Here is a 22,784-nt window from a genome sequence, read left to right as displayed (position 1 = left end):
CTTTCCCTAGAACAAGAAATTGGTATGCAGTAATATTTTACTAGAGGAGATAGAATGATAACTTTTTACTTTGCAAGAGTCTTTTACTCACTGGTTAGAGTGATAGAAAATTTTCCTACGACCATTTTCTATATTGGTGTCTTCCATGAAAGTCTGGAAGTTAGTGCCTTTCAGTTTGTACAAGTGCCATTTTCTGAAAGGGCTGGAAATTAGACTTTTAACCCTGATGAAAGAGACCAACTTTTCCCCATGGCGACCTCAAGTATGAAGTTTCAGCAATGTGCTCTGCCATAGGAGATATTTTTACTGTGAAAATTTGGGGAGGAATGAGTAAATATAAAACTCTAACTCAGGGTTTCCCTGGTGGCGCAGTGGTTGAGAGTCCGCCTGCCGATGCAGGGGACACGGGTTCGTGCCCCAGTCCGGGAAGATCCCACATGCCGTGGAGCGGCTGTGCCCGTGAGCTCTGGCCGCTGAGCTTGCGCGTCCGGAGCCTGTACTCCGCAACGGGAGAGGCCACAGCAGTGAGAAGCCTGCGTACCACATAAAAAACAAACAAACAAAAAAACTCTAACTCAAAGGTCCTAATTCCAATGTTTGAAGTAATGATACAGTGTTTTGGGACATGTCTCTTGCTACATCAATTTTAAAGAATATATTAATTAAATATAGGACAGGATTAAATGGAACATGGATGCTAATATGTCAACCCTTATTATGTAGTAGCGTTTGATTTAACTACAATGAGAAACCTAAGTTTGGTATTATTTGCCATAGAAACTGAAACTTCTATGTGAAATTCAGCAAGGTTGTAAGATGAGCAATAGGTATGATTTATTTCCTACAGTAAGTGTAGTTAACTAGAGGCAACACAGGAATAAACAATTTAAAGTTGAGAAATTAAACTACGACTCTCTATTCTATTGTCTTCTGGCTGACCCATTAAAAGCTCTGGTCTAAACATACGGACCCCACCACAGAACAATAGAATTTTGTGCCTTTGAAAATTCTCGTATGAAAAATTGATTTAAACTTTCCGTTTACTTTTATCATTTAAACTTCAAGGTCAATATGAACAAAATAGAAGGCCACTTTAGTGTTCTATTCTACTTTAATATTGTATACAGTAGTGGTCAAGGATTCCTAATGCATTTCGTGTGGAAAATAAGACTGGACAATCTTAGCATGCATAAGCTGGCTGACTCCAGGGGAAGCAGCCCTGAAATGTATTCTACACACTGAAAGGATTTTAAAGGACTTTGGCTTCTTTGAGTATCACAAAGCTTTTGTTGTCTTAAGCAGTTTGCCTTGAATCTGTAAGCTTTGTGTCAAAGAAAATGGGACAAAACTTTGTATCTGGGGGAATGAAAAAATCTTTATTATTTAAAGAGTTACACACAGTACTCCTAATTCTCTAGCCATTGCAGTATCTTCCTTTATTCTCAATGCCCCTGCCTTACATCTTTATACCTATGATGAGGTCTCTAGGTAGCCCACTTCTTGTTGCTCCTCCCCTCTCTTTCAGGAATTTTTCACATCAACCAAATTGAGAAGAATCTGTTGGTCTCAGGAAATGCCAAATATTTTCCCATTTCGGCATTCTGGCCTCCTTTCTTTATCCTGTCTGGAAATGCACAAATTCAAGAGGTAGAAAAGAATGGTTATGCACATTAGCAATGCACACATGATTTCTCAGATAGTTTCAACCTGCTAAATGGTTAATGCCAGTAATATAAATGGAATAAAAATTTTAAGTGCTTTAAGTGTTTCAGAAGTGTTTTTTTTTTTTTTTTTTTTTTTTTGCGGTACGCAGGCCTCTCGCTGTTGTGGCCTCTCCCGTTGCGGAGCACAGGCTCCAGACGCGCAGGCTCAGCGGCCATGGCTCACGGGCCCAGCCGCTCCGCGGCATGTGGGATCTTCCCGGACCGGGGCACGAACCCGTGTCCCCTGCATTGGCAGGTGAACCCTCAACCACTGCGCCACCAGGGAAGCCCCAGAAGTGTTCATTTAAAAAGTGACCTGAAAATAATGTACTAATCTCTATTTATTAAATCAAAACACCTATAGAATAATAAAAGTTTCTTTTCCTCCTGATAATGCTTGTGCTCCACAGTAACAATACTATACCACCTTTTAATACTTTAAAATCTAGCATTTTATTAATTCAAACATTTTCAATAGCTAATCTAAATTCACTTTACTGTTAATACCAAGATTCATTCCATTTTCCTTATAATAAGCTGCATAAGAGTAACTTTCTACAGAGTTTAACGTAGTCCATCCACAAAAAATTGAGTCTAGTTAAAGGCAATTCATCTTTAATTTTCTTAAAATTGTATATGTAAGAAAAAAAGTTAAGCTGAAAGAAAAAAGGAGCATGCTTTAGAGAATTATGATGATGCTTTTAAAATTTTGATGAAAAGCATAAAAGCTAAGAATTTATTATCACTTGACCAAAAATATAAGTTTAAAGGTAAAAATTAAGGCAAGTTTGGATTGCCCCAAAGCCTAGCTTTGTGATTAGCAGAGACACTTGCTGGGGTGGTTTGCTAGTTTGCAGACCCCTAGCTCATGACTGGGGTGCTTTTCCTGTCATATGCAGGTTGCATTTAATAATCGAATGGTAGTTCAGATCCTGCATAGAGAGAAAATGACTACATTTCTCATGGGGTTTACACCCCTTGTTCCTTATATTACCCACTTGAGGCATGCAATAATCATCCACAATATGTAGCTGAGTGATCACGTCAGCTGTGTTTCATAACTAGAGATACCACAGGACAAACTTTCTCACACATTTCAGGCTCAGGGTGGCAAACTGAGTTCAGACTAGTGTCACAGAGCATAGCTGAAATGCATTTGTTTCTGAAATTGAAGATGAAACAAGCCCAATGTTCATTCCCAAAAACTTAATGACACTGATCCTAATTTTTCTTGATATTTACTTAAATGGTTGATAACAAAAAATAATTATCTCTGTGTTAGTTTACATTGAAGAGATTCTAAGGTGACAAAGGTTAATATTTTATAGCTATGCCTTAAAAACATGTGGTTATGAATATTTCAGGTATCTATTTTCAAGAAGAACCATTCTCATAAATTAATAGTACCATTTAATGATCAATATAGGTCAGCTGCTGGGATTAGATTGTAACGTATCTTTATGTTAGTAAAAGTGACAGCATTTTTCATGTAAAATAATGCCAACTGGACTCAAAGTCCAAATTTTAAATCATTGAATAAAATTTTCTATCATGTGTCACATCAGAATTACTTTCTTCCCTACATATTCCTGAGGTTAGTTTAATAAATCTTTTCTCTTAGGATTTAGACTTGCAGTATTTATTTTAATTATTTGCTTTCTAAATATTTGCTATACTTTTGTTCCCTTTACCATTAATTAGGGGCATCAATTATTTCCAGTTTTTGAAATATGGTACCTGGGACATTCTTTTTTCTAATCACACAGTAAGAGAATTCACTCGATTTTCTCTGCAGAACAATACCAAGTGTTGGGGCTTGATATATTGTTTTGTTCTGCTCTGTTGTCTAATAATATGATAAACTTCTTTCAGCCTTGAGATAAGATGAAAGAAAAATGAAAGGTCTGGAAACATGGCAACACTTGGGAATAGAAAAAGCCATATCGGAATTGGAATTTTGAGTCGCAGAATGAAAAAGCTGGAATCTATTTACCATGAATTGCTCAAAGTAAATACAAAAACACCTTGCAAAATATACATCTCACTTTACGTTGAACACGTTTTCTAAATTTGAAGAACTTGACAGGTTTTACCCATATTCTTTTCTTGTCAGTAACGAATAGTGTTGTCAATTGTTACTGTAGCAGAAACATCCTGTCTTTGCTTTTCCTGCTTTTCTATCCCATCAACTGGCACAATCCAGATGAAACAATTAGGAATACCCGAGAGAGAAGACTTTTTGCCCATCGATCAACACCTTCACTGAACACCTTCCAAATACCTCACACCCTGCCTAGTAGAGACAACTCTCTCCATCCCCAGGAGGTAGTATTCTCATCATTTCACCATTCCCTTTCACCATATTTGCATTTTTTCACTTAAAATGATCAAAATTCATGGACTGTGTTCAGGTGGAAAAATAATCCTAAATTTGAACCAGTAATTTTTGCTTTTTTTTTTTTTTTGCGGTACGCGGGCCTCTCACTGTTGTGACCTCTCCCGTTGCGGAGCACAGACTCCGGACACGCAGGCTCAGCAGCCATGGCTCACGGGCCCAGCCGCTCCATGGCATGTGGGATCTTCCTGGACCAGGACACGAACCCGTGTCCCCTGCATCAGCAGGCGGACTCTCAACCACTGCGCCACCAGGGAACCCCCCATAGTGGAGAAATTTGAAGCCTATAGGACACTGAAGTTGACCATAGCAACATCAACACACACACTCCACTCAACTATTGTCTAGATTGATTTAACCTCCTATGCTAACAGCCTGACAGAAGTAAAGGTCTGTAATATTAGCAGGAATAATTCCTATTTACCTTAGTCTTTACTGTTAATCCAAACATGATATTAGTTAAATATCACCATATACACAAAATAGTAATAATAATAACTATAATAATAATAGAACAAGACAATAAAATAGGAAAAAAAACAACTTATTGTCAAGAGATAAATCAACAGAATCAAACTAAGAGATGATACAGATATTGAAACTATCAGTCAGAATTTTCTGGACCCATGTGCAGTGAAAAATTGGAAATGTAAAGAAATTTAAGTAAAAACTACCATTTACAATATCATAAAAACATGAATTTCTTAAGGATAAATCTGAAAAAACATGCAATATGTTTAAGATGAAAATGATAAAGCATTGAGCAACTAAAAAGGTCCTAATAATGAAGAAATATACTGTGCTATGGATCTAAAAATTCAAAATTGTTAACGTGTCATTCATTCCCAAGCTGTTCTACAGAGTCAACTCAGTCTCTATCCAGATAATAGCAGATTTTTTAATAAACTGTGGCAAACTAATTCTAAATTTCACATACAAATGCAGAGGTCCTGAAATAGCCAAAACAGCTTTGACAAATAAAAAAAGCTGGAAAACTTAAAACCACAATGAACTACTTCACAAACTACTTGCACGGCTAAAGTAACAAATACAGCAATACCAAGTCTCGGCAGGATGTAGAGAAACTTGAACTCTCATATGTTACTGGTGAAAACATTTCCTTGTACAGCTGCTTTGAAGAAGTTTGGCAGTTGCTTAGAAAGCTAGTCTTTACCTCCCATACGTCCCAGCAATCCCATTCATGTGTATTTATGCAAGAGAAGTGAAAATATATGTCTACTCAAAGACATACATTAATATTTATTAAAGTTTTATTGATCATGGCTACAAATTGGAAACAACCAAAATGGCCATTAATAAATTGTGATTCAGACATATCATTAAATACTACTAAGCAATAAAAAATGCTAGCACATGTAACAACATAGCTGAATTAAGGGCATTATTCTAAGTTCAGGAATCCAGATATAAATAGCTATATATCATTTGATTTCCCTTATATGACATTATTGAAGTGGCAAAAATTCTAGGACCCCAAAATCTGGTGGTTTCTATGACTTGGATTTCAGGAAGGAGATTGACTACCAAGGGTTATGAAGGACATTTCTGAGGTAATGTAACAGTTCTATATCTTGACTGTGGTGGTGGTTACATGAATGTATACATTTTTCAAGATCATATTTTAAAAGAGTGAATTTTATTTAAATTATATCTTAATAATACCAACTAAAGCATGAACAAAGAAAATATTAATCTCTCTTTGGTGGAAATGTTAATCTCTCCTTTTGTGTTTTCAATTGACTAAAGACCAGCTACCTGGATATACCGCAGGTTACTTAAACACATCTCCGTACTGAATCTCATATACATCTGCTATGTCTAGGCTTTGTCTCTTTCTAATGAAACTAGTATTTGTACTCTCACTCATACTGAAAACTTTGATTTAACTTTGCTTCCTCTCTTGTCTTTGTATGAAATAAATGAACAATTCTTATAGGCCTGCTTCTCATATGGCTTTTGCATCCATTCTCACTTTCCAATCCTTTTTGCTGCATCATAATCCTAGGCGTTATTGAATTTTTCCTTTCCTGCCAAAATTACTTCTTATCTCATGTCTGAGCTCCCAGCTCTCCCCATTATAAAAACACATTTTGGTCAGATTAATATTCTCATGCAGGCACTGTAGGTAGTGTCTTGATTGTGCTATTTATTAGCTATTTTATCTTGAGAAATTTAATTTCTATAGGCTTTCTAATTCATAAAATGCATTCATCCATTTAGTGAACAACGATTCATTAAACCCCGACTGATTGTCAATCACTGTTCTAAGTGCTGCAGTTATGACACTAAATTATTGCTTTGCAGAGCATATTTTCCAGTGGGGAAAGGCAAATATAAAACAAGTAAAAATAAAATAAGTACAATAATTTTAGATATCTATAAGTTCGACAAAGACAGTAAATTAGGGTATAATGATATACCTTCTCTAGATAGTTTGGGAAATGAAAGTCTAATGTAATTAATTTAGATTCAGTGATGAAGGAAGGTCTCCTGACATTTGGGATGGGATCCAAATAGTATGAAAGTACCATTCATGGAAAGATCTGGGGCAAATTATTAAAGGAGGAAGAAAACTGAGTACAAATGTCCTGAGGTAGGAAGGAACTTGGGTATGTTTGATAAGGAGAAAGAAGGTCAGTGTGGCTGGAGAATAATGAACAGAGCAAGAGAAGGGAAGATGGAAATGAGCTCAGAGAGCTAGGAAAGGATCAGACCACCCTGGCTTTATGGAACATTGTAAGGTGTTAGAAATTTCTACATGCAATAGAAAACAAATGAAGAATTTTAAGTAAAACAATTAATCTGGTTTATATTCATAAATTTAAGTCTTATGGTAGACTTTCCCTTGCTCTTGTATAATATATAAGCAAATCTTGATAGATCAACCTCCAAAAATAGTTAAATCCATTCACTTCTCAGAAAAGAAGAGGCCATTGAATTGGATGTTTCTGGTGACATTGACAAAACTAAGTTCAGTAGCTTGTGGGATGGAAGCTGAATCATTTCCCTAGGTATAACTGAAAATGTAATAGTACTATGACAATCTAAAATGGATGGTGAAACCATACTAAGGATTGCATCATATAGGAAAATATTATTTAAAATCCTAAAAGATCTTCTAGGATAGTTTTAAGTAACAGCAAATATAGGAAAGAGTTTTGATATATTGTAGTTGGGAGTCTTCTCTCTGTCTGCATGGGAATGAAGACAAGAATAATAAGTACTTCAAAAAAAGCTGAAAGCAAGAAAGTGAACGGTGGTACTAGCATTATTGGCAAGATTAATAAATAAAAATCTTGGAGATGCTGATATGTCAAGGCAGAAATTACATCACTATAAATCTGTGAATTATTTGTGCAATTAGGACAATACACAGAAATCATAGTAGAGTATTACATTCCCCTTACAGGTTAATGGATAGAATGCAGGTTGGGAAAGGGCATTTGGGATCCCAAAATGCTGTGAGTGTGCTTGGAAGTGCTTCAAGTTCATAAGTACATTCCATGTCCTAGTAGACAAAATACCTAGTTGAAAACTCCCAATACAGTTGTTTCTTTGGTATTCATGGGTGATAAATTCTAGGACCCCTACTGATACCCAAATCCCCACATGGCTCAAGTCCCTTACAAAAAATATGGCCCGCTGCAGTCAGCTCTCCGCATCCAGGGTCCCTCCGCATCCAGGAATTCTGCATCTACTGATACCGAGGGCCAGCTGTACTGAAATTCCTGTGCCCCGTTAAAACCTGCTACTGTTTAAAAAGGTATAGGAAGGAGTTTCAATCCAGAGCTCCTATATTTCTGTTTGCTCTGTGCTAGCTTTGCAGTGACATTTATGTAATTTTACTTCTATGCAAATTTATGTTAATGACATCACTGATGCTTGGAATTTAAATTGACATGGAGTGAAAACAAAGTACTGTAATTAAAGCTTTGTGAATATTGGCCACTCTGAAAGGATCTTGAAATATCCATGAAATTCCATTTTGGATCCAGTGTGTCTGGTCTATGTGTACTGAGTATTTTGAGATTACATACTCCTTTGCCAACATCAAGCTTGAAATAGATGTGAGAATATAAGGGTTTCTCTACAAATATACTTCAAAAATAATAATGGATGGGCAGTGCATTCCTGAGATTGTTGTCTTCAAAATATTTCTAATATTTTCTTCTTATGTAGATGATTGAAAAATAATATGAAAATAATATATATATATAAATAATTAACTTTTGCCTTCTAATAGCGTGTTTTTTTTTAACATCTTTATTGGAGTATAATTGCTTTACAATGGTGTGTTAGTTTCTGCTTTATAACAAAGTGAATCAGCTGTACGTATACATATATCCCCATATCTCCTCCCTCTTGCGTCTCCCTCCCACCCTCCCTATCCCACCCCTATAGGTGGTCACAAAGCACTGAGCTGATCTCCCTTGTGCTATGTGGCTGCTTGCCACTAGATGTCTAATTTACATTTGGTAGTGTATGTATGTCCATGTCACTCTCTTACTTCGTCCCAGGTTACCCTTCCCCCTTCCCTACTCCTCAAGTTCATTCTCTACTTCTATGTCTTTATTCCTGTACTGCCCCTGGTTCTTCAAAACCATTTTTTTTCCCTCAGATTCCATATATATGTGTTAACATACGGTATTTGTTTTTCTCTTTCTGACTTACTTCACTCTGTATGACAGACCCTAGGTCCATCCACCTCACTACAAATAACTCAATTTCATTTATTTTTATGTCTGAGTAATATTCCGCTGTATATATCGGCCACATCTTCTTTATCCATTCATCTGTTGGTGGACACTTAGGTTGCTTCCATGTCCTGGCTATTGTAAATAGAGCTGCAATGAACATTGTAGAACATGACTCTTTTTGAATTATGGTTTTCATAGGGTATATGCCCAGTAGTGGGATTGCTGGGTCGTCTGGTAGTTCTATTTTTAGACTTTTGAGGAACCTTCATACTATTCTCCATAGTGGCTGTATCAGTTTACATTCCCACCTACAGTGCAAGAGGGTTCCCTTTTCTCCACACCGCTCCAGCATTTATTGTATGTAGATTCTTTTCATGATGGCCCTTCTGACTGGTGTGAGGTGATACCTCATTGTAGTTTTGATTTGCATTTTTCTAATGACTAGTGATGTTGAGCATCCTTTCATATGTTTTTGGCAATTTGGCAGTCTGCATATCTTGTTTGAAGAAATGTCTATTTAGGTCTTTTGCCCATTTTTGGATTGGGTTGTTTGTTTTTTTGTTATTGAGCTGCTTGTAAGTTTTGGAGATTAATCCTTTGTCAGTTGCTTCATTAGCAAATATTTTCTCCCATTCAGAGGGTTGTCTTTTGGTCTTGTTTATGGTTTCCTTTGCTGTGCAAAAGCTTTTAAGTTTCATTAGGTCCCATTTGTTTATTTTTGTTTTTATTTCCATTTCTCTAGGAGGTGGGTCAAAAAGGATCTTGCTGTGATTTATGTCATAGAGTGTTCTGCCTATGTTTTCCTCTAAGAGTTTGATAGTGTCTGGCCTTACATTTAGGTCTTTAATCCATTTTGAGTTTATTTATGTGTTAGGGAGTGTTCTAATTTCATTCTTTTACATGTAGCTGTCCAGTTTTCCCAGCAACACTTATTGAAGAGGCTGCCTCTTCTCCGTTGTATATTCTTGCCTCCTTTATCAAAAATAAGGTGACCATATGTACGTGGGTTTATCTCTGGGCTTTCTACTCTGTTCCATTGATCTCTATTTATGTTTTTGTGCCAGTACCACACTGTCTTGATTACTATAGTTTTGTAGTATAGTCTGAAGTCAGGGAGCCTGATTCCTCCACTCTGTTTTTCTTTCTGAAGATTGCTTTGGCTATTTGGGGTCTTTTGTGTTTCCATACACATTGTGAATTTTTGTTCTAGTTCTAGGAAAAATGCCATTGGTAATTTGATAGGGATTGCATTGAATCTTGTAGATTGCCTTGGGGAGTATAGTCATTTTCACAATGTTGATTGTTCCAATCCAAGAACATGGTATATCTCTCCATCTGTTTGTATCATCTATAATTTCTTTCATCAGTGTCTTATAGTTTTCTGCATACAAGTCTTTTGTCTCCTTAGGTATGTTTATTCCTAGGTATTTTTTTCTTTTTGTTGCAGTGGTAAATGGGAGTGTTTCCTTAATTTCTCTTTAAGAATTTTCATCATTAATGTATAGGAATGCATGAGATTTCTGTGCATTAATTTTGTATCCTGCTACTTTACCAAATTCATTGATTATCTCTAGTTGTTTCTTCGTAGCATCTTTAGGATTCCCTAAGTATAGTATCATGTCATCTGCAAACAGTGACAGCTTCACTTCTTCTTTTATGATTTGTATTCCTTTTATTTCTTTTTCTTCTCTGATTGCTGTGGCTAAAACTTCCAAAACTATGTTGAATAAGAGTGGTGAGAGTGGCCAACCTTGTCTTGTTCCTGATCTTAGTGGAAATGCTTTCAGTTTTTCACCACTGAGAATGATGTTGGCTGTGGGTTTGTCATATATGGTCTTTATGATGTTGAGGTAAGTTCCCTCTATGCCTACTTTCTGCAGGGTTTTTATTATAAATGGTTTTGAATTTTGTCAGAATCTTTTTCTGCATCTATTGAGATGATCATATGGTTTTTCTCCTTCAAGTTGTTAATATGGTTTATCACATTGTTTGCTTTGCTTATATTGAAAAATCCTTGTATTCCTGAGATAAACCCCACTTGATCATGGTGTATGATCCTTTTAATGTGCTGCTGGATTCTGTTTGATAGTATTTTGTTGAGGATTTTTGCATGTCTGTTCATCAGTGATATTGGCCTGTAGTTTTCTTTCTTTGTGACGTCTTTGTCTGGTTTTGGTATCAGGGTGATGGTGGCCTCATAGAATGAGTTTAGGAGTGTTCCTTCCTATGCAATTTTTTGAAAGAGTTTGAGATGGAGAATTGTTAGCTCTTCTCTAAATTTTTGGTAGATTTCACCTGTGAAGCTATCTGGTCCTGGGCTTTTGTTGGAAGATTTTTAATCACCGTCTCAATTTCAGTGCTTGTGATTGGTCTGTTTATATTTTCTATTTCTCCCTGGTTCAGTCTCAGAAGACTGTGCTTTTCTATGTATTTTTCCATTTCTTCCAGGTGTCCATTTTATTGGCATATAGTTGCTTGTAGTAATCTCTCATGATCCTTTGTATTTCTGCAGTGTCAGTTGTTACTTCTCCTTTTTCATTTCTAATTCTATTGAATTGAGTCATCTCCCACTTTTTCTTGATGAGTCTGGCTAATGGTTTATCAATTTTGTTTATCTTCTCAAAGAACCAGCTTTTAGTTTTATTGATCTTTACTATTGTTTCCTTCATTTCTTTTTCATTTATTTCTGATCTGGCCTTTATGATTTCTTTCCTTCTGCCAACTTTGGGTTTTTTTTTTTTTATTCTTCTTTCTCTAATTACTTTAGGTGTAAGTTTAGATTGTTTATTTGGGACATTTCTTGTTTCTTGAGGTAGGATTGTATTGCTGTACACTTCCCTCTTAGAACTGCTTTTACTGCATCCCATAGGTTTTGGTTCATCGTGTTTTCATTGTCATTTTTTTCTAGGTATTTTTTGATTTCCTCTTTGATTTCTTCATTGATCTCTTGGTTATTAAGTAGTTTAGTGCTTAGCCTCCATGTGTTTGTATTTTTTACAGAATTTTTTCCTGTAATTGATATCTAGTCTTATAGTGTTGAGGTCGGAACTAATAGCTTTTTGATACAATTAACTTTAAGACCTAAATGAGAGTGAACTTCAGGAATATTTATTCTATAGACATTGTAATTAATATTCTTTGTAGTTTGTATAATGAAATCTATAACTCTCTTTAGGGACAGATCCAGTTGGGAAATAGACAGGATTTTTATGACGATATTAATTTAAAGGCTCCTAACTCTATGCTGGTTAGACTCCAAGTAAATGACATGTTTGGTCCCTCACCTGTTTGTTTCCTTTGTGAATAGTTTTCTTAATGCACATATGTTTTTTCTGCCCATGCATCACTGCTAGTATCTTATATTTCACCTTTATATATCATAGTATCTTAATTTCACCTTTATATATCGGTGAATCAGCTGCATTCTTATATCTAATATTAGTAAGTTTTGATCACATGCAGTTTAACTGCATGCACTGTTGGATTTCTATGAATCTCTAACATGCTGAACACATGCCTATCTCTACTGTGTGTCAAAAACTTCCTTTTTAAAAAAAATTTCTAGAGCACATAAGTCATTGATCAGCAAATAAATGGATATTCATTCAGTTATATTCACTTACTATCTGTTTTTAATGTGAATCCCAAATGGGTGAATGTTTTTATATGCCTTTTGTGTTAGAAAAGTCAGTTTTTGGTAAGAACCTCTTCTGCTATACTTGTTATCATCAACAGTCATACTTATTTGTAAGCTCTTTATTGTGGCAATAACTTCTACTGAAAACTAACCTGTTCTACTAATAATTTAGTGAATGTGATTAGATAAGCAAATGCTGGATTGACACATAGTTGTATAGAACCTTTCTAATGCACCATCCAAATAGTACTATTACCATGGTGGTTATGTATTCTGTGAAACACACACACAACACAGAAAAACAAAAACTAAAACAAAAATACACACAAAGAACAACAACATCAAAACTCTGGCTTATAGTAAAGCTTATATTGAACTAACTTTCCTGTCAAAAACAATGATCTACTCTGGACAAAATATATAAAAAACACACATACACACAGTTATTTAGGGGGCACTGGAGAGTGGCCACAATTAGCAGAAACTGGAGGGAATTCACTCTTTGAAGGAAATAAGAAAAAGTAAAATTTGAAAAAATTTTTGCTGAAATGAATTCTAAATTTGATTAATCACAGCACGTAACAGATACAGGAACCCCTAGTAGGATGAATACAAAGGAAATCAAATTTAATCACATCATATTGTTAAAAAGCAAAGATAAGGAAGACAAAAAAACATAAAACAAAAACCCTAACAGGCAGCCAGATTTGAAAGAAGTATAAGATATAAATGATAGCTTTTTTTTAATCTAAAGCAATGGTGGGCAAAAACAAGTTAATAGAAGAGCATATACAAAGGGATGCAGGAAGAAAAGAAGAAGAAAAAAAAACCTGTTAAACCTAAAATTCTACCCCCAGAAGTAAAAAGAAACATTCAAAAGTGAAGCATAAACAATAGGAATATTTTCAAATAAACAAGAACTGAAAAATGAAATAACATAGTGAGTTCTATTGATTAAAGAGAAATGATGCTAAAAGTCCTCAGTGACCAAATAATTTTCCAGATAAAGAGAAAAAGGGAGGACAAAGATCAAATAGCAGAAGAGACAGTAGAAACAAATAGCAAGATGGTAGTTTTAAGTTCAGGTAGATCAGTCATTACATTAAAATTAAATGGACAGAGGACTTTCCTAGTGGTTCAGTGTTAAAGAATCTGCCTTCCAATGCAGGAGACGCGAGTATGATCCCTGGTCAGGGAACTAGGTTCCCACATGCCGCAGGACAGCTAAGCCCACGTGCCACAACTACTGAGCTCGTGTGTCACAACTACAGAGGCCACATGCCCTGGAGCCTGCACACCACAGCTGGAGAGGAGAAAACATGCATAACACAACTAGAGAGAAGCCCGTGCACCGGAACTAGAGAGTAGCCTGCCTGCTGCAACAAAGATCCCATGTACCACAGCTAAGACCTGATGCAGCCAAAATAAATAAATAAGATTAAAAATAAATAAATAAAAATTTAAAAATAAAATTAAATGGACAAAACCTACAATTACGGATAAAGTTTATCAAATGGAATAAAAAGATCCAACTATGTGCCATTTACTATAGACACTTTTAAATATAAGGACTAAGACAGGTTAAGATAAAAAATAGAATATATCAGGCAAATACAAAGCATTTGGAAGTTGCTATGCCTATATGAATATCACAGCCAACTTCAAGGCACAGAGGATTTATAATTGTAACTAAGCCCATGCTTAGCTGCAATTATAATTACAACTAAGCCCGCGCGCCAGAATTACTGAGCACGCGCACCACAACTAAACAGTCCGTGTGCTGCAACTACAGGGCCTGCACACTCTGAAGCCTGTGCACCACAACTAGAGAGAAGCCCATGCACCACAAGGAAGAGCTCGCTCGCTGCAGTGAAAGATCCCACGAGGTGCAACTAAGACCTGACACAGCCAAAAATAAATAAATATTAAACAACAACAACAAAGTTGGGGGTTTTATACTACCTGATGACTGTGGTAATCCAGAACATATTATTTCTTAAGGATAGGCAAATAGATCAATGGAGCAGTACAAATCTGCTCCAAATGGCTCAGCCATTTCATTTCTAAATATTTACCCAAGAGAAGGAAATGATGTCAATCAAAGACTTGACAAAAATGTTCATAGCAGTTTTTACTCATGATAGCCAAAGCTTTAAATATCCTAAATGGTTATCAACAGGATAATAGACAAACTAATGTTGGTATATTTACTCAGTTGAATTCTCCTGAGCAGTATAAAAGGCACAAAGTACTGAAACATACAACAACATGATGTCTCAAAACAATGAGCAAAAGAAATCATACACATAAGAGTACTTGCAGCATAACTCCATTTACATCAAACCCTAGAACAGGCAAAATTAACGGAACTCAGAACAGTGAGTACAGGGTAGGTGAGCTTTGACTAGCAAGTAATATGAAAAAACCTTTCTGAAATGGCAGAAATATTTTATGTTCTGTTTTGAGTGGTGGTTACATTAATTTATATATTTGCCCAAACACACAAACTCTATATTTAAATTCTATGCATTTTCAACTTGAAAATAAAATAAAGAAAAATAATGAGTTTTAGAATAAGGTTATGGAACTCCTTTTTTTCTCATCAATTTAGTTATGTAGTTTCAAGATCTTGGGAAAAGACAATTGTTGTGATCTAAAATGAGATTTATTGGACTAAGGATTAGGAATCTGAATATGGAATCTCAGGCTCCATCAGAAAGAAATCAAGAAAAAATTATGCTATATTCTTCTTATTTATTGTATAATAGAGAATTGGTGTCATGAATTTTATGTTTAAAGTTTAGTTAAATTAAATTGGGCTCTATTCAGATGTGGTTTCTAACTGTTTTATGATTTTCTCAAGAACTGAAGAGCAGCAAAGACTGAGAAAATGCATAGGAATAATGTTTATTCCCTTTGGAGGAAAGATTTAGTAAAGGTGTCAATGCTCTGTTTGTATCCTTTGGACATTTTAGTGTATCCCACCACATTCCAATTGCCAAGATCTGTACACCTAAGAGACATACTGCCCGTGTGCCCAGCAAGTTTGAAGTGCCAAGGAATTGACATCTCTCCCAGCAACCCTATTCAAATGATCTTTGGGAGTTGTATAAATATCACAGCTTCCTTGTCTCTTGGGTGGGGAAAGTCTGAATCATTTGTTTTGCACCGTTTTCCAGAATTTCCCTGTAGAATTAAGATTTATTTACCCTTGGTGGCATCTAGTTTAATGATGCATACTTTCTTGGCTTGCATCCACATTACACCCCGTTTATTCCAATTTTTGAATCACCTTTAGTAAACATCTTTAGTTGGTTCTGTAGCAATTGCGCTCACAGAATAAGGCAACAGTCTTCTATTATCCTTGTATGCATTTTGAAAACAATTTTAAAACAACCTAGAAGTCAGATCAGGATAGGTAAGGTACACAGAAAAATTGTGCCTGACTCTTCACAATGTAATTTGTATGCAAGTTAATATTTGTACATGCTGTATTGTTACATGGGTATATTATTTGATCCTGAATATTTTTTCATGATTCTGAAGTCTTCTTCTCAATGGCAAGTAATAAAACATATGAAAAGTTTTGGGGACCAAAGAACTTATCATTATGACATTACGTACTGTCCACTGGATCCCGAAAAGCTGTTTTTTGGAACTCCAGGACTTAAGTGACTTGTGCACATTTATATGGAAAATAGCACTCCCTAAAATAAATTAAAAATGAGGTTACAAATATTCCCTTTTCTCAGTGCTGGGTTTCTTAGAGATTCCCACACCAACCTTTTAATCATTATGGTAAACATGCCTAGGATGCCCTTAGAAGATTTTTTGTTTTAATCTATCTTACTTGTTATCAAGGCACAATGTACCCATGGTGAAAACCCCTTTCCCCTATTTATTTTCATGGTAAATGTCCCTATAGTTTGGCTCTGTACTTAATAGCATACATATGTTTATCAATACTACAGAAAATCTCTCACACTAAATTCATTTAGGGGATGATTTATATCACTATAAATATGCATATTTACATATATTAGCTTTTTAAACTTGTAAAAATATAACTAGATGGATATGATTTCATGTCAAATAAAATCTTGATTTACGTAGACTAATCCAAAGTATGGATGTTATTTAAATATCATTTAGCTATAAGACTTCTGAAATCTGAAATCCTCTTTTTTGTAAAATCGTTAAATCGAATAATTTGTTTTTCAAAAAGTGAGATGCCAGTCTCTAATATTCCCTTTTTACAGTACTAACTGATGCCACAAGCATGTATCAACGTCTTGTTTTAAGGGTACTTTATTTCACCTTGACATCTGGTTTAATCCGAGCAGAGGCGAAGTTTTTTTTTTCCTTATTTTTTTGGGGGTGGTGGGGAAGATTCTTTTTTGACTGTGGAGTTGTTCTATGAGATATTTATTGCTAAACCCATGTAATATCTTAGTCCACAATTTGATCTAATGCATTCAAATGTATAAGGTCAACTGTTAGCTCGTTTATGAAACGTGTTGGGAGTATTTATCCACATAAAGCTGATTTTACAGAATTTTTTTAACAGGACACCATTTTGATGTTCCTGTCAGTATTTTAACTTGGTGTTATCTGTCTCACACTCTCTTCCTCTCTACACTGATGGTTAATGTGTATCTAATTTCTTTAAACTGTATTTAAATCGAGGTTTGTTTGTTTTTTTAAGTCACTCTGCCAGAATTGGAACTACATCTGTCGTCCATTCCATTCTAGCACTGCCCAGCTTTGCTGTTCATATCATCAATAGCACTGTATGTAAAAGCTGAGTGTCATTATGATTTAAAGACCCGCCTCTGGCATGATGCCAAATAAGTCTAATTTAGGATCTGCTCAATGATAGACAAGAAAATTATAACTAGAAGATATGTACATTGAATTCTAACTCAAAGCATGAGATTTTGGGTGTTATGCTTTCATTTTGCATTTTGTTATTGTTTGGGGAATTTAAAAACCTTTGGTTCTCTTACAAAAAATAACACAAGACAGGTGCGAAATTATATATTTTGATTCATTTTCAGGGATGACAGCCTAAAAATATGTTTACACTCTTTATTGATGTAAATGTGAGCTAGACTCCACTCAAAATACTGCCTCTTTTTAATATCTGTTCCCTCTAACTAAACCTGATTTAACTGACAATTATTGGTGGAATAACTAAAACATATTTTTTAAAATGACCATTTGTCTTCTTGTAATTTCTGTATGAGCTGAGTCTGAATTCACCCACTTCAACTCTTACCTCTCAGTGAAAACTTAAAATACTTGGATCTCTTGTGTTACCTCAAATTTAACATGCGCATGATCACATTCAATTCCCCTTACTTATCTTCACTTGGGGTTTTCTGTGGCTATGGCAATATTCCAGTTTTTTGTAGGAAATCTTGGGAGTTATTTCATTTAATAACCCTTTAGGAGAACTGTTTATAATTCTTTACTCTCATTTCCCATATTCTTGCAGATCTTTTCACTTATGAAATACACTAGTACTCACTTCTCTTCGTTCTGACCCTTACTCTAACCCACATACTCTAACCATGAGTTACTGTGCTTCTCAACTGATCCCAATCCCACTCCCTTCCTGGGCTCTGCTAATTTTTCTAAGACTCTTCTTTCATCACTCAAGAGTATACTGTATCCCCTATTGCCTACTTCCTAAAACAAGTCCCAGGTTCTCTGACAATTTTTTCTAATACTTAATTTTTTAAAACAATTTAAATTCACAACAAAATTGAGAAGGTATAGAGATTTTCCATATACCCCATGCCTCCCCCCAATAGACATCCCCATCAGAGTGGTACATTTGTTACAATTCATGAACCTTCATTGACCCACCATAATCATAGTCCATAGTTTACATTAAGCTTCACTCTTGGTGTTATACATTCTATGGGTTTGGACAAATGTATAGTGACATGTATCCATCCTTATGATATCATACAGAGTATTTTCACTTTCCTAAAAATCCTCTGTATTCCACCTATTCATCCCTCCTCCACCCCAGCCTCTGGCAACGCTGATAGTTTTATTGTCTCAATAGTTTTCCTTTTCCAGAATGTCATGTCGTTGGAATTATACAGTATTTAGCCTTTCAGATTGGCTTCTTCTGACAAGTTTTCAAGACCCTCATAACTGTCCTTAGACTGCCTAGCCTCAATATACATTCCTATGGAGATTTCTTTGGTTTCCTTATCTCCCAACATCCGATGCCATTTATAGGGATTGGTAGGCTTGACTCTGATCTTAGTGTCTTGTACTAATCCAGAATGTAGGCACCTTTATTGTATGGGACTATACTGCAATGCAATGAGGTTGTAATTGCTAGCTGATCCCTAATCTTATATCTAGGCTGATAATTTGATTATACCTTGTCCATAAGATTTGGTCCCCAACATGTGTCCCAGCTTCCATAAGTGGGCTTCTGTGTGACTCTGAGTTACTCCCTGTTCACTTGACTTGTGCATTACCCCAGCCCCTTTGGAATTCTGTCTTGCTTTTGTTTGCTTGTTGGAGGATTTTCCTTTAACACCTCTCTCAGAGATTATAATCATACGCTCAAATCAGGAATCCCACTAAATTTCATCCCAATTTTGTAGCTACTTTGAGAATTAGAACAAATTAGTAAAACTCAATGAGCATTAGTTTATTCATATAGAAAATGTGATGCGGAGGAGTATGTGAACCATCATGTGCGAAGGCACCTGGCATACAGTAGACCCTAGATCAAGATGTCTCGGGTGAAGTATCATGAAACATCACTTGAGATGTTAATAAATGTTCTGACGTAGAAAAAAGGTAGTCAAATAATTTGCGAAATTTTAGGCCAAAGATATGTGATGTATTCACTTTATGACATCTCAGAACTTTAATAGATGATAAACATGAGTCAAGAAGGGTGAACATGTAACATTTCCCAAATATATTGCCGGTGAAATGCTTTCTTTGTAGAACGTCTAGTACAGTTCATTGGACTTAGTTTTGGAGGAATGATTTGAAAAGTGCTGCCTTAGATGACTACAAATCCCTTCTGTTCCCTCTTTCTCCTGCTGCCACTCTTCCTGACTGGGATTGCCTTCTTGGGCTCTCTGGTATCACCCCACCTAGTTCTCTACGTCTCTGTTACCCTCTTGTCCAAGGCATTCTCTTTTACTCGTAGAGATCGTTACAAACTCACAGTCTCATTAAATGTAGTAAAAACTGCCAAGTACAGGAAACATGTTTTATACATCTTTCACTCCCCTAGAATTGAGCAATATAGGGGACACAGTAGCTTCCATATGTATATATATATCACTTGCCATACAATTCTAAACAAATTACATTTGATTATATTTGGTATTGGTTTGGACCATTTTATAATATTATGTAAATATATATATATATATATGTATTGTGTGTTTATATAGCTATATACTAACATCTCCTTATTTAAATTAAATAATATATAAGATTTTTCCACTTAATTATTAAATCAGAACTCATGAGTAGTGAGCCTGACTGAGAAAAAGGGTTTTAAGGAGTTTTGGTCTGCCAACTTGGATTCACTAAACTCTCATATGAAATTGTGAGTAAGCATTTTTTTATATAGAACTTTAGGTACAAACTTCATCTACTTTATAGGGTAGTGTCTATCCTTTGCCTGCTTGAGATACTTGAGCAAAGGAAATACAAGTATGGCCTGCTCTCATTGATATTATTATTCAGTATTTTAATATAAGTTATATGTGTTTATGGTTCTATTTATAACAGAATAAGCCCTACTGTACAGTACAATAATTTGTTATTGAGGTAGAAATCTTGAAGTGTCTCTCAGAAGTACCACCTTCTGATTTGGTGCCAAGTATGATGGAAGACCACATTGTTTGACAATGTAAGTGAGATCACACCAATTACCAAGGTTATAACTGGTTTTCCTTGATATTCCTTGGGCTTTCCATTTATTCAACATCTCTTTCAGAGCCACATGTCAAAATCTAAGAAATGTTTCTACAAATTATTTATTTTCTTAAGCAATACTATGTTTCTTCTGTAGGTCCAGATGTGTTGGGCATGAATAATTACTCTTTTATGATATTTTATAGAACATTTTTTATATTATTAAATATTGGATAACTTGAGGCAAATCAGCCATCCTCTTTTCTTCAATACCAAAAAGGAAGACGAGTAAACTTAATTGTGTGATAGAGCACAGTTTGCCAGAAAATCCCTGCAGTGGGGGATATTAAATATTTTTCTAGACTTCCTATTTGACTGTATATTATCTCCTATGAATCTTGAAAAGAGAAGAAAGAGGAATCTTGAAAAGAGAAGAAAGGAATCTTGAAAAGATGAGGTATAAGATTATCAAGGTATCAGCTCAAATAATTAATAAGTGATATGATGGGTTATCACTTGCCATCTAATTTTATACAAATTTACATTTGGTATTTGGACCACTTAATAATACTATATAAATATGCAAGAACTTACAAAAAATACATTTTCTTTGAGTTCATCTTGTCTTGGGAGTATGACCCATGTTTTCATTGGAATCAATTTTGAATAGTGCTTAACTAATATTACCAGGGCCTTACTAAGTGAGGGATATATTTAGCCATTTAGGTGATAAACATCCAGAGATCAATTTTGCATTAGTAAGGCACAATTTAATACAATATATTTATTGATTTCTGTGTATTATTGATATAGCACCATTTTTTTCCCCGTGTTTAGTAGTTTTGTGATCTAGTGAATTTTCTTCCTTAAAACTGGTACAAAGGAGAGTTTATCATGTGGACAATTCAAACACCGAGAGCCAATAGCAGCATTTAAAACCTGGAGCCTTAGTGCATTTCATAGTGTTCTCCATATTTTAATGATTACAGATATGTCCAGAATGAAGATAAAGCCTTTTGGGTACTATGTTTGGATCAGCTCTTTAATCCACAAATTAAAATCATAGCAACTTGTTTTAAAACCCTTCTATGGAAAAATGTTTAGAATGCTAAACTGAGAATTCTAGTGTTTGTTATCAAGGTGGGCTTGAGAGAAAAAAATGCTCTCTTTTACAGAGACTGGTATTCCAATTTCTTCATATGCATGTTGTAATAATAATATCTGGTATTGTTAATATTAGTGTGGTGACTAACAAAGACACACACATTTTACATTTTCCCCATTTTCTCTATTCCTTTACATTTAACCACTTAAGCTAAATAGATTATATATATGATGTATATATGATATATATATACATCATATATATGATATATACATATATATCATATATATGGTATATATGATATATACATCATATATATATATCTTTATACATATATATCAATATATATATCAATATCTATATCTATATATATGTATATATCTCAGTTCCTCGCAGCTGAGTAGTTGCAGGGAAATGACAAAAACACGGAGCTAAGTACAAGGCTCATTTATCATCTCTGCTCCTGTGTGAAACCATGAAAGACTGCCCTGACTCACTGGGGCAAGTCCTGTTTTATGAGTCAAGGAGCACCACATCACAGGGTACTGTAAGATTTTCTTAGTCCAAGAGGCCCAGTGATATAAAATGACCACAGATTCTTTAAGGTCTTATCTTTGGGTGGTTCTGTTTATCTTGGTTTCAGGAAGTATGGTATCTTGTTAGGGAGTGCTTTCCCCCACCTGTGTATTCTTTTCTACACAAATCCACAGAGAAAAAGCTTCCCAATGACCACGCAAGGAAGGGGTCCTATTTGGGGTGATAGCCAGCTCTTCAGCTCAGTCAGATTATTTAGCTGAGGAAATCTATTCACCTGGCCCTGGCCCATTCACCTTCTGTTTCCATTGCCAGACTTAATAGGCTCTTTCAGCAAGACCTGGCGATTTTAATTTATAAACCGTTAGCTAGGGCATCCCTGGTGGTGCAGTGGTTGAGAGTCCACCTGCCAAGGCAGGGGACATGGATTCGTGCCCCGGTCCGGGAAGATCCCACATGCCTCCGAGCGGCTAGGCCCGTGAGCCATGGCCGCTGAGCCTGCGCGTCTGGAGCCTGTGCTCTGCAACGGGAGAGGCCACAACAGTGAGAGGCCCGTGTACCGCAAAGAAAAGAAAAGAAAAAAAAAAAAGAAAACATTAGCTAAAGCTACACCAAACTTATGAGAATCAGTCCCAGCATATGTGAGACTTTAGTTTTATTGCCCAAGAGTCAATAATGGATATTATTTCTTAATGTGACGAGTGCAAAGGCTTCTAACTTCTTTGACCCTCTGGATTACTTCGAAGTATTTACTCTCTTCCTGGCAATCCCCAAACAATAG

The sequence above is a fragment of the Lipotes vexillifer genome, unplaced genomic scaffold (assembly GCF_000442215.2).
Source record: "Lipotes vexillifer unplaced genomic scaffold, Lipotes_vexillifer_v1.1 scaffold138, whole genome shotgun sequence".
Lineage (NCBI taxonomy): Eukaryota > Metazoa > Chordata > Mammalia > Artiodactyla > Lipotidae > Lipotes > Lipotes vexillifer.
Note: the sequence above shows the minus strand (reverse complement) of the source record.